The sequence below is a fragment of the Anomaloglossus baeobatrachus genome, chromosome 10 (genome assembly GCF_048569485.1).
Source record: "Anomaloglossus baeobatrachus isolate aAnoBae1 chromosome 10, aAnoBae1.hap1, whole genome shotgun sequence".
Lineage (NCBI taxonomy): Eukaryota > Metazoa > Chordata > Amphibia > Anura > Aromobatidae > Anomaloglossus > Anomaloglossus baeobatrachus.
The window spans coordinates 168788251-168801905 of record NC_134362.1 but is presented as its reverse complement, the minus strand read 5'-3'; the positions used below and the strand labels follow the sequence as shown (position 1 = coordinate 168801905).

Below are 13655 nucleotides of genomic sequence, written 5' to 3'. Positions count from 1 at the left end.
GGCAGCCATTCTGCTCCCGGGATGTACGGCATTGTGATCGGCATTACCGGCGCTACCGCGGGGGCTGGAGCGACGGCGACTGGGATTACATCGGCCGGTGCTGCTGCGTCTTGAACTACTACAGCCACCGGCTCTCCCTCGGTGTCGGACATCTTCCTCCCCCTTAGTGAACCTTACCAGGCTCCGCTTTCTTTTTACAATCTCTTCCGGGTAGCGCGGGGTTAACGACCCTCCGCTCTGATGGCGCGCTCCCTTCTTCCCTCTTTTTCGGGCACGCCCCCCTTCTTCCTGCACTCAGCGAAGCTAATGGCGGCGGCAGTCTTCAAACAGTAAACACACAGTCTTTTCAAAGGCGCACAGTACCCGGTGGGCGCCAGGCACGAAATCCTGTTCGTGACGCCAAAAGTTGACTCGCCCACCCCAGGGCTATGGGACACCCGGTGCCGGGCCGGACCAGTCCGGGGGTTGTCAGTGGTGAAAGCCCGACTCCGTGGCCCTGGTGGGTGTCAGTTTAAATATGGCTGGTGACTTGGGAGCATATAAAGTATTTGTTTCGTGACGCCACCTGTGGTTTGCGGCTATTAAGCCGCTGCTGCTGTGTAAGGCCTCCGGGGTGATGATATGGCAGCAATGGTGGTACTGCTCCCCACAGGTGGAGCGGTGCCCCGGGGACACTGTTGGTGCTCGTGAAAGTCTATGGTGTTGTGTGGATAACACGGTGCAGGGCCGACAGGCAATGAAAGAAACAGGCACAAACAACAGTCTTTTTACCTTCTCCTCTTTTACTTAAAGAACAGTCCAGTCCTGGGAGACTGTCACAGGTGGTGAAGGGGATCCGGTCGGCCTGGAAGTACTTTCCCTCTGTGGTAGGCTGCGCAGGCCCTCTCTGGTGCTTCTCTGCTGGAGTCCACACCGGGCCCTGATGAGGCAGCTGTACCTTCAGGCTGTTTATGGGCCAGGTGCTTGCAGCTCTCCTGCCCTTCGGATTCGGCTACCAGGAAGTATTTTAGGCCCTGGTGGCCACAGACTCCGATGTCCGAGTCTCTTCTGTGCCTCTCTGCTACTCCTGCTTCCCTGGGCCAAGCTGCTCCAGCTCTTGGCCCCAGATCCACAGGACAGCAAACTCTGCGTCTGCTTGCTGTCACTTCTCTCTACAGACTGAACACTACTTCCTCCCTCAGGTCAGACATAAGGAATGCTCCCTGGAATTCCAGGTTCAGAGCTCCCCCTGCTGGCCGGAGGGAGAACTGCGTTGGATGTTAAACTTACTGGCCAATAGACTTCCCAATTACCTCCAGGCTCAGCATTAACCCTTTGGGAGGGCAATGCTGTTGTGGCGACCAGGTCCTGGGGCGCCACATGTCCACTTGTTGTTGATTCTTCACCAGAACATTAACATTTTTATCTTTATGTTTGAAGCCTGAAATCTGGGAAAGGTTGAAAAATTCAAGGGGCAGAATACTTTCGCAAGGCACTGTATATGCCTACTGTGCCCTTTGGCGATATAATAATTTAAAGGTAATGACCGAAAGGTATCTAATTTGTACAAGTCCGACCAGTAAGCACGATGTAAGGGATAGGACCTAAACTGTGATTATCTGCCAGGAAGTCCCAAGAGAATAAGAGAAGCGAGGAGGGAGGGTGTAGCAGAATTAGGTGGGGGTTGGTCTGTAGAGCTTAGCAGAAGACTCTTTAAGTAATTAACAGTGTAGGGCATCTTTTTATCACTACTATTATACAAGGTCTGTGTCTGGCATAACATGTACTTGAATGGGGGGGGTCAAATACTTTTTCAAGGCACTGTAATATATACAGGAGCGTACATAGAAATCATGGGGCCCCATAGCAGAATTTCTAATTGGGCCCCGCCCCCCCAAAAAATAAATTAATAATAATAAATAAAAATATTCAGCTGGGACACAGAAGAGCATATTTCACAACTTTACAGCCCTTACCAAATAATTTTCCTCCTATTGAAGCCCCTAGATTCCCCTTTCATTGCAGCCATAAAATTTGATTACAACAAAAGTGCCCCCCAAACGCGGTCAGTATCTTACATCAGTATCTGTAGCCAAATCCAGGAGTGGGAGACTAATACAGAAGTGGTGCCGTGTTTCTATTCTACTTTTCCTGTGATTGTTCCACTCCTGGTTTGGGCTACAAACACTGAGGTAAAATACTGACCAAATACTGTATTTTCGGACTATAAGACGCATCGGACTATAAGACGCATCGGACTATAAGACGCATCGGACTATAAGACGCACCCTGGTTTCAGAGGAGGAAAATAGGAAAATAAAATTTTAAGCAAAAAATGTGGTCAAGACACACTGTAATGGGGCGAGGATCTGCTGCTGACACTGTTATGGGGGTAATGTCCCCAAATTCTCTACTAAGGTGCCGCATCCTGGTAATGATCCTCCTGCCTTGTATATGATCTGCATCCTTTTATATATGTCCCTCATCCTGGTATAGCCCCCATCCTGATATATACCCCCATCCTGATAAATACACCCATCCGGATAAATACCCCCATCCGGATAAATACCCCCCATACTGCTATATACCCCCATCCTACTCATATACCCCCATCCTGCTATATACCACCATCCTGCTCATATACCCCCCATCCTGCTCATATACCCCCCATCCTGCTCATATACCCCTATCCTGCTCATATACCCCCTATCCTGCTACTGTATATACCCCCATCCTGCTATATACCCCCCATCCTGCTCATATAACCCCCATCCTGCTCATATAACCCCATCCTGCTCATATACCCCCCATCCTGCTATATACTGCCATCCTGCTCATATACTCCCATCCTGGTATATGGCCTGTATTCTATGGCACACAAAAAATAAACGTTTATACTCACCTTTCCCCACTCCCTGCAGCATCGATCATCTAGGTAGGACCCGGTAGGAGGGGCAGACTGTGGACAGAATAAGACAGTAGTAGTAGTAGTAGTAGTAAGACAGTGGAGGTGAAGGAGAGAAGGTGAATGGGAAGTGACTGTCCAGTAGTGAGCAGTAACCTGGAGCTCAGGAGAGTAGTTGCCGGTGGAGTACGATGGAGTACTCCCGGAACTACGCACCAACGGGGTACAGGACCCTAGGACAAGCAGAAGCTCCAGGCAGGCTTGTTAACACCTGTACAGCCACGGGACCATCAAGGACCTTGCTGACCCTAAGAATCCGAAGACTTAGTAGCAAAGGGAGAATCCGGGACAGGACCAGAGACTCCAACCCCACAGGGTTCACACTACCGTCAGGTGGACAGCAGTGCAACAACACCACCAGATGGGGACCCCCAGTTGCTCTACGCCACGAGGACCCACTAACCAGAGACAGGTGCAGGGGAAGAAGGCACCAGATTACTAACTGGCACTGGAAACAAGAGAACCTGGAGGTGAAACCAGCCGGCTTTGGCTAACCAGTTATCATCAGTAGTGAGTAAAAACCAGTTGCACTGAACTTTGGTGTGGACTCCCTTCTTCTAACATCTGTCACAAATCCTACCCTCTAGGGCCGGCCCTGCTTGCGGAGGGCTTACCATCCAGGCTGCCATTAACACCAGCCCCAGCAGTGGGCATTGTGCAGCGGTGGCTCCATTCACATAGCCGCAACACTGCAAGTGGCGTCACAAGTGAACACTAGTCTAATCCCCTGTAAATATCCACCTTTACCAAAAAGGGCCCAGGGCACGGAACCGGGCAACGGCCACCAGAGTGACATTTCTCAGTTATACACTGCCCGGGACCGAGTACCCCATAACCCTGGGCGACACAACCCTTTTTCCTGGCGTTATGAACAGGATTGAACTGGACTCGGGTAAACCGGGTGACATGTGCCTTAAAGGGAAGGTGTAAGCCAACAAAAAGAAAAAGTCAACTGAAAAGATGTGAAGTATTAATGTTTTAATGTTTTGCTTAAATATTATTATTTGTTTTTAATTGAGCAAAATATAAAAAAAAATAAAACGTTTGATATTTTCCACTCTTAAACACTAAAAATGCTGATCGCAGGAGGCCAAATGAACCAGATGGCCCCTTTCCAACACCTTGGTTGCTATGACCCGTTGCACTACCGCTTGTTTGTTTATTGTTGACTGTTTCAGATAAATGTGTGCTGAAAAGTTAACAAGTTTTGAGTTGATGAAAATTGACCCAGGCTGCAGGACTGGCAGCAGCCAAAAACATTAAATGTAAAAAGTTGCACCAATTGTGCATCACCACAGTACACCCTAAACAGTGGACCCTGTTAACACCGCCTCCAAGCAGAGGAAGATGGGAGGAAAGGTCTGCGGTGGAGTAGGCCGAGACCTGGTCACCAAAGAGACCGCTGACCTTCCTCCGAGAGGGTTCTGGGACCAGGACTTTTGGGTGGTGGGTGAAGGGAAAGGGGTACTCCAGTTTATGAAACGTTAAAGTCTGAACCTCCCCTGAGTGGGAAGACCTGTTATGTTATGCGTGAAAAATAAAAAGTGTAACCTGTATCACTTGCAGCCCGAGGACGTGCTGGAATTAACCAAGGGGGAATGTAGTGCCCTTGAAGCCATCAGTGAGCTACAAGGAACTGCATCCCCATCGGGATGCAGGGCATACTCCCTAGGGATCCAGAAAATCAGTGCCGGTAACACACAAACACTCTAGAAAATCCCAGTTTTTCCTCAGGTATCTACCATAGAATGGTATAAAGCTAGGGTCGGACCAATGGATGGCCGCCTAGAGGTGGAGCAATACCAGTCCACTAGACAACCAGGTGGGAGGGGCGGACGGTGAGGAGTCAGACAGAGGAGACAGTGAAGAAGTGACCTGAGGGCCTAGGCGGTTAGTTGCCGGTGGAGTACTCCCGGAACTATGCATCAATGGGGTACAGAATCCTAGGTCAGGCAAAAACTCCAGGCAGACCTGATAAAATCTGCACAGTTAGGGGACCATCAAGGACCTCACTAACCTTGAAGTTCGGGACTCAGTAGCAAAGGGAGAATCGGGGACAGGATAAGAGACTTCAACCCCACAGGGTTCACGCTACCGTCATAAGGACTGCTGAAGAAGACAACCAGGAGGGGACCCCCAGCCGCTCTACGCCACGGGGACCCACCAACCAAAGACAGGTGCAGGGGAAAGAAGCCACCAGGTCACTAAACCGACACTGAGCCTAAGGGTACCTGCGGTTAAGACCAGCCAGTCTCGGGTGACCAGTTACCAGCGTGCAGTGAGTAAAAAGAACCAGTTACACCAAACTCCCATTATGGCCTACCTTCTTTCAACACCCACCTGCAACACCTATCCTCTGGGGTCTGGCCCTGCTTGCGAAGGGCCTAACATCCAGGCTGCAATTACCACCAGCCCCAGTTGTGAACATTGTGCAGCGGCGGCTCTATCCACATAGCCGCAACACCGCAAGTGGCGATACGTATAAACTTTATTCAAGAATCCCCTGTAAATATCCCCTTTTCAAAAAGCACCCAGGGCACGGGACCAGGCAACGGCCACCAAAGGGACATTCTCCAGCTATACACCGCCCGGGACCGAGTACCCCATAACCCTGGACGACACACTTGCACTGGGGCCCACGAGCTTTGTCACCACACTGCTTACATATAGGACAATGTGATGCTCCATAACTCTTCCTGCAGAGGTCGGGGGCTTCTCATTACTATTATAGTAAGTTGCTACTACTGTGCCAAAAAATAAAATAATATCTCCCCTCAGCTGCCTGAGATTCACATGACACAAACCTCAGCTGCTGCAGAACATCATAATACACACTGCAGGTGTTGTCAGTCTGAGTTGAAGAGGTTCTGCAGCAGTTGAATTGTGTATTGTTTAACAATAGTGTAGCACCCACAAGTAATATTATAAAGAAATAGTTGTAGTACCCGGCGTTTCCCAGGATAGTAACTGTCTCCCAGTCTCCGTCTCCGTCTCTGTCTCTTTCCATGTCTCTGTCCCTGTCTGCCTCTGTCCCTGTCTGCCTCTGTCCCTGTCTCTTTCCCTGCCTGTCTGTCTCTTTCCCTGGCTGAATTGTAACACGCCAACATTCTTCTAACGTTCTGGCTGCACTGTGGCTCCCAGCTCCATTGACTTTAATGGAGGCAGGTTTTTTGGCGAATAACTGGAAAGCACGAGGTTAAAATTTCCCCTAAAAACATACTCTATGATGTTCCCTGAGTCACATGGAGTGTCTGTGCAAAATTTCGTGATTGTACATGCGACAGTGTGGATTCCTTTAGCGGACACACAAACACACACACACGCACACACACTTAGCTTTATATAATAGATATTCCCCATAGACATCTAATGTTTAATAATTAACAATTTATACAATAAATAATATATATTATCTATCAAGCAAAATATTTACTATTTACAAACAATGAGAAAACCTGTTTATATAAATCTTTTCCAATGCACAGATTTATATACATTTATATTATAAAAAAACAGACAGAATATTTATATTCCACATTCTCTGACAACATTCATCGGTTGGCAGCAAACATGGCGGCCGGCTGCTGTGATGTCACAATGCTCGGGGTTCTATATGATGATGTCATAATGGAATGGAATGCCGGAGGGTATATAAGCCCCCCGCACAGTGACATCACTGCCATTTCTTGAGTTGATGCTTTTGCTGACACTTCACTTTGGTTCTGGAAGAGTGATCTAGTTTGTGCTCCACATCTAGTGTTTACTTCCTATTACTTGTTATTGATCTTTGATCAGGGCACAATAATACCGGTGCCCGGAGAGCTCAATTCTCCAAATTCTATCAGCTTCAGGTACATAAGACATGAGTGCCCGGGAGCTGCGTCAGCTGATTGCTGACAATGAAGCATGGCTGCGCCGACCACAAAATCGAGGTAAGTGAAATATTTGGGGACAAGAGACAATATTCACACCCTATAGGGCAGGGGGCTCAAACTCGGCTGGGTATAAGGGCCACACAGAAATAAACAATTGGGGGCCGCACTCTTTTCAGGACAAAGTGACATTTTTATTGGTACCATATTTTTTTCTATACAGCTTTGGATCATCATTTTTGAACTTTGTTTAGTTTATTAGAACAATGTACAGTTTTTGGTTTTTTTTAAAAAATAAAAGATATATAGTATATATACATACATATACATATATATATATATATATATATATATATATATATATACACACACACACACACACACACACACACACACACACACATTTTTGCTGGTAAAAAAATAACAATCATGCTTTTTTTATATATTTGAGCCCATTTTTGTAAGTAATACAGATTTACAATTGGCACCATATAGTAATTTTTGCCAACATTTTGTAGTAGTGTTCCAGTCGTGGTCCTCATCTTTTAGTACTGTCACTATCCTGCTAACCATTCTGTAGTAATATGCCCATTCTTGTCTCCTTGTAGTAATGTGCTTATCTTTGTCCCCATCCTGTAGTAATGTGCAAATTCTTGTCCCCATCCTGTAGTAATGTCCCCATCCTGTAGTAATGTGCCCATTCTTGTTCCCTTCTTGTAGTAATGTGCCCTTGTGCCCAGTCCCTGTCCCCATCGTGGTCCTCACCCTGTAGTAATGTGCCCATCCTTGTCTCCATCCTGTAGTAATGTACCCATCCTTGTCCCCTTCTTGTATTATTGTGCCTCATCCTTGTTCCCATCCCGTAGTAATGTGCCCCATTGTGGTCCTCATCCTGTAGTAATGTGCCCATCCTTGTCCCCTTCTTGTTGTAATGTGCCCATCCTGGTCCTCATCTTGTAGTAATATGCCCATCCTGGTCCCCATCCTGAAGTAATGTGCCCCATCCTTGTGCCCATCCTGTAGTAATGTGCCCATCCTTGTCTCCATCCTGTAGTAATGAACCCATCCTGGTCCACTTCTTGTAGTAATGTGCCCCATCCTTGTCCCCATCCCATAGTAATGTGCCCCATTGTGGTCCTCATCATGTAGTAATGTGCCCATCCTTGTCCCCTTCTTGTAGTAATGTGCCCATCCTGGTCCCCATCCTGAAGTAATGTGCCCCATCCTTGTGGCCATCCTGTAGTAATGTGCCCATGCAGGTCTTCTTCTTGTAGTAATGTCCCCTTTACTGGACCTCTTCTTGTAGCAATGTCCCATCCTGGTCCCCTGTTGTGCTATTCTACGCGGCTTGCAGGCACGTAGACCTGGTAATGTTCGCAGCCATTGTCAGAGCTTCATCTGAAATTCAGATAAATGTTCTGCCGGCGCTGCACAAGTCAAGTTCTCTTTGCCCAACTATTCCAATAGCGGCCGCTGGCCAATCAGAGGCAAGCAACTGAGGTCAAATAGGTCAGTTGCTTGCTTGCTTCACAGCTCCAGAAAAACGTTCATCTGAAAAAAAGCACTGACGGCTGCGGCCCCTGCACCGGCTGCGATCGTTACTGATCCACGTGCCTGCTGGCCGCAAGAAGCAGCCTGAGGGGCTGCATGCAGCCCGCAGCCACATGTTTGAGATCTCTGCTATAGGGCATTCCTGGGAGGATATATCATGGTGTATGATGGGCCACATTTTAGGATAGAAACTGCAGGTAAACTAAAGTCCACAATAAGGCAATTTGTTTCTAGTGTTCTCCTCTCCCTAAACACAGCAGCAGCAGATGGGCTGATCCCTATAGGCCATAAGTATTTTACAAAATTGGAAATAATTGTGATAATTTATCATTTCTTTATAGGTCAGGCCATAACTGTCCATAGGTTGAGGTCTCAAGAAAGACATCAGAGAAGACCTCCCCGTGGACATCAGAGAGACAGCAATGCTGTCACTCAGAGGAGAGGGAGACCTGCCAGAGATCCTCTACACCGTAGGGGACAAGAGGGCAGGGAAAGAAGCCGCTCTCCTCTAAGACCAGCCTCTGCCGAACCCTCCAGCTCAACAGCGGAGGGCAGCAGTGGCAGGAGTAGAGAAAGAAGCCGCTCTCCTCCTAGACCAGCCCCTGCCGGGCCCTCCAGCTCAACAACAGAGGGCAGCAGGGGCAGGAGCAGAGAAAGAAGCCGCTCTCCTCTAACACCAGCCCCTGCCGGGCCCTCCAGCTCAACAGCAGAGGGCAGCAGTGGCAGGAGTAGAGATAGAAGCCGCTCTCCTCTAAGACCAGCCCCTGCGGGGCCATCACCATCCATCAACGCACCTATTCAACCGCAGGCAGAGCCTGTGATCCCACCACCACTGCCACAGGTGGAGCCACCTGTACAAAATGTACCTGTGCCGAGGAGAAGGCGTGGTAGGATTAGCTGGAGAGCTCGCCAAATTGCGAGACTCCCAACAAGGAATGTAACCTCACAGGAGGAGGGCGAGAGATGTCCCATATGTATAGAGGACTATCAGATCGGAGAGCAGCTCACAGTCATCCCGTGCAACCACTTCTTCCATCCAGGTTGCATTTCTGACTGGCTGCGCTCCAGCCCTCACTGCCCCCTGTGCCGTAACCACTGCTTCAGACGCGCACCACAATGACATCTTAAGATGTCCATGGTGCGGGCAGTGGAAGAGACCATCTTGAATTCCAGCCCAGGTAAGGGACCCTGCATTCATTACAACTAATTTGAAGGCTATAAAAAAAAAATGTCGTCTTTAACTTCTTGCTGTTCTGTTCTCTAGTTTACCATCAGCTTTGGTCAATATCTAACATGAAGGGCTAAACACAGGACATACCCCTAACACCGGACGGTAAGTCATCACTCACCCCTCTGTCCAGTCATATGTATATTACATGTAACATAGAAATAATCGCTGCTTTCTCCTCTTTGTAGAAGGAAAGTCAAAAAAAGTTTGGAAAACAAAGAATAATTAGATCACAACAACCTGTACTTCATGTAAGTAAATATTAGGATTCCATTTCTTTTAGTCTCCAGCTCATTTTACTAGGAATTTATTCATATGATAAAATCAGGGGTGGAACGATCATGGTCGGGACCTCTGCGGGGCCTGGGGGGTACAGGGTGCTATATAATACCAGAATAGGGACAAAGATACAAGCATGGGTTAGGAAAGCTGGTTACTGAGTGAAAGAAGTGCTTTCCCTCAGCACCCAGCTTTTCCATGCTCTGCTATACATCTTTCAGCATCCAGCTTTCCCATGCTCTGCTATACATCTTTCTCTCAGCACCCAACTTTCCCATGCTCTGCTATATATTTTTCTTTCATCACCCAGCTTTCCTATGCTCTACTCTATACATATTTCTCTCAGAACCCAGCTTTTCCATGCTCTGCTATACATCTTTCAGCATCCAGCTTTCCCATGCTCTGCTATACATCTTTATCTCATCACTCAACTTTCCCATGCCCTGCTATACATTTTTTTTTCATCAACCAGATTTCTCATGCTCTGCTATACATCTTTCTTTTATCAGCCAGCTTTCCCATGCTCTGCAATACATCTTTCTCACAGCACCCAACGTTCTCATTTTCTGATATCATGGGAAAGCTGGGTGCTGAAAGATATATAGCAGAGGATAGGAAAGCTGGGTGGTGAGAGAAAAATGTATAACAAAGCATGGGAAAGCTGGATGCTGAGAGAAAGACATATAGCAGAGCATAAGAAAGCTGGGTGCTGAGGAAAAGATTAAAGCAGGGATTTAGGAAAGCTGGGTGCTGAGGGAAAGATGTATAGCAAAGCATGGAAAACCAGGTGCTGAGGGAAAGCGGTTAAGCAGAGCATGGGAAGATGGGGGGGTGAGGTCCAAAACTTACAGCGGGGCCCATCGAACTCTAGTTGCGCCACTGGATATAATGATTTGTCATTTTCTCTTCACAGAAATCTGCATTATTTTGAAGGCTGGACAAAAATCCTCTTTATCTTCCTGTTGTTCTGGTCTCTTTGGTCACTTCTCACCAAGCATGAAGGACCATGAACATGGACATCCCAAAACAGCGGATGGTGAGTTCCCCTCATTTCCTCTTCTCTCTCCGCCCCATGATCTGTAGATTACATGCAATATAATATTGGGTTTTTTTTCCTTTTTACAGACAGAAGGTCCAAGTCTATAAACCATTGAGGAATTGGATCAGAGCGACCTGCGCTTCATGTAAGTAGATATTAGAATTTGCTTCTTTTCTTCCAGTCTTCAGCTCCTTTGTATTTCCTTTAGGAATCTGTTGATGGGATGTAATATCTTGTCGTCTTCTCTTTCCAGAAATCTACACAAGTTCCAGGTCATTTCCATCAAGATCCACAGATTCTCATCGGCTCCATGGAGACAGATCCATCATGTGCAGAGATCCTGAGATCGGCTGCAGCTCCAAACGATGTTCTCACATATTCCACATACGGGCGGCACGGTGGCTCAGTGGTTAGCACTGCAGTCTTGCAGCAGTGGGGTCCTGGGTTTAAATCCCACCAAGGACACCATCTGCAAGGAGTTTGTATGTTCTCCCCGTGTTTGCGTGGGTTTCCTCCGGGTTCTCCGGTTTCCTCCCACACTGCAAAAACATTCTGATAGGGAATTTACATAAAATATTCATAAAAATAAATCATATTAACAGTCTCTATGTCTGGTTGTGACTTTAATGTATAGAATTATGTTACATAATGATAAGTGACTGGAGGGAGTATTCGGGAGGAGGGATGAGCGGACCTCTGGATGTTCGTGTTCACTGGGTTCTGCCAAACTGTAGTTAAAAGTCCAGCTCGGCACGTGAACTTGACCCCGGACCTCAAACCCCATAGGAGTCAATAGGTGCAGAACCTATATAGGTTGGTGAGGGACATCAGGAGCCAGCGGTAGGCCTCGTGGTCCCTCACCCTAGACACAAGATTTCCTAGTGTTCTGTTTAAAGCACAGAAAGCATCATGAAGGCCAAGGAACACAACAGGAAGGTCCATGATACTGTTGTGGAGAAGTTTAAAGCCGAAATTTGGTTCCAAAAAGGATTACCAAAACTTGAAACATCCCAAGAAGCACTGTGCAAGCGATCATATTGAAATGGAAGGAGTATCATACCACTGCAAATCTACCAAGACCCGGCTGTCCATCCAAACATTCATCTCAAACAATGAGAAGACTGATCAGAGATGCAGCCAAGAGGCCCATGATCACTCTGGATGAACTGCAGAGATCTACAGCTGAGGTGGGAGAGTCTGTCCATAGGACAACAATCAGTCGTACACTGCACAAAACTGGCCTTTATAGAAGAGTGGCAAGAAGAAAGCCATTTGTCAAAGATATCCATAAAAAGTGTTCTTTACAGTTTGCCACAAGCCACCTGGGAGACACCAAACATGTGGAGGAAGGTGCTCTGGTCAGATGAAACCAAAATCGAACTATTTGAGCACAATGCCAAACGATAAGTTTGGCGTAAAAGCAACACAGCTCATCACCCTGAACACACCATCCCCACTGTCAAACATGGTGGTGGCCTCCTCATGGTTTGGGCCTGCTTTTCTTCAGCAGGCATAGGGAAGATGGTTAAAATTGATGGGAAGATGGAGGGAGCCAAATACAGGACCATTCTTGAAGAAAACCTGTTGTAGTCTGTAAAAGACCTGAGAGTAGGACGGAGATTTGTCTTCCAACAAGACAATGATCCCAAACATAAGGCAAAATCTACAATGAAATGGTTCACAAATAAATGTATCCAGGTGTTAGAATGGCCAAGTCACAGTCCAGACCTGAATCCAATCGAGAATCTGTGGAAAGAGGTGAAAACTGCTGTTCACAAACGCTCTCCATCCAACCTCACTCAGCTCCAGCTGTTTACAAAGGAAGAATGGGCGAGAATTTCAGTCTCTGGATGTGCAAAACTGATAGACACAAGCCCCAAGCGACTGCAGCTGTAATCGCAGAAAAAGGTCGTGTGGCACCCTGGACAAGCCAGGGGCCACAGAGAACAACATCTACACACCCCACACTCCCGGTCAGGCACACCTAAGTCAGACACAAAACCCTTGTTGCCTTCCTCCAGGGGCTGATGTCCACACTAGGAGGTGGAGCCAGGCGGTTGGTCTCCGCCCACCGAGGAGTTCACAGTCCTGGAGGCAGGAAACTGTAGTCAGTTTAGCTCAGGCAGAGCTTGAGTGCAGAGCAAAGTTAAGTGCAGCGAGTAAAAGTGTGCTGAGCTACTGCAGGTGTCCGGGTTGGAGCCCGGGCACGTCCAGCAAGGTTGGCAGACGGTGGTGACCGTCTGCAGCAGTGGCCTATTGGAGCTAACCGTAAGGACCGTGGACGGGCGGAGGCCCGGCGGTACCGGACCGGTACGCAAAGAGAAGCCAGCACCATCCGGCAGGGGCTTACGGACCCTGACAAGGCTAGGAGTCGCCGTGAATTTGCCAAATCCGTTAGCGAAGGGAACCTCCTGGGTTTCCCAGCAGCCAAGTCCCGACAGAAGGCAACCGTCCAACCGAGAGAGGGAAACAGTCACCGCCAAGGCTAAAGTTCCCAGGGCCAGAGCCTGCGGGCAAAAGGGGCTCCTTTGTAATAACCTGCAGGTAAAGGGAGACGCAAGGACTGCACGGAACCACGGGGGTTAATCAATGCAAATTTAATAACATATTGCACAACACAGGTGGAGGAATAGTGCAGGAAAGGAGGGGAAGAAAAGCGGGAAGGTGCACAGCAGTAGATATAATGTAATATACATACAACCACTTTGAATAGCTTGTCAAGGGTGGGAAGCCTCAGATTGT

General features: G+C 47.8%; 1 long non-coding RNA gene across 1 annotated transcript; it reads left to right on the top strand.

Moving 5' to 3' along the window:
* The first annotated feature begins 9782 nt into the window (after positions 1 to 9782).
* LOC142254574 (uncharacterized) lies at positions 9783 to 11030 on the top strand. Its single transcript, XR_012727260.1, has 3 exons — positions 9783 to 9846; positions 10788 to 10910; positions 11000 to 11030. It is a non-coding gene; the product is annotated as an uncharacterized LOC142254574 (long non-coding RNA).
* Positions 11031 to 13655: the final 2625 nt, after the last annotated feature.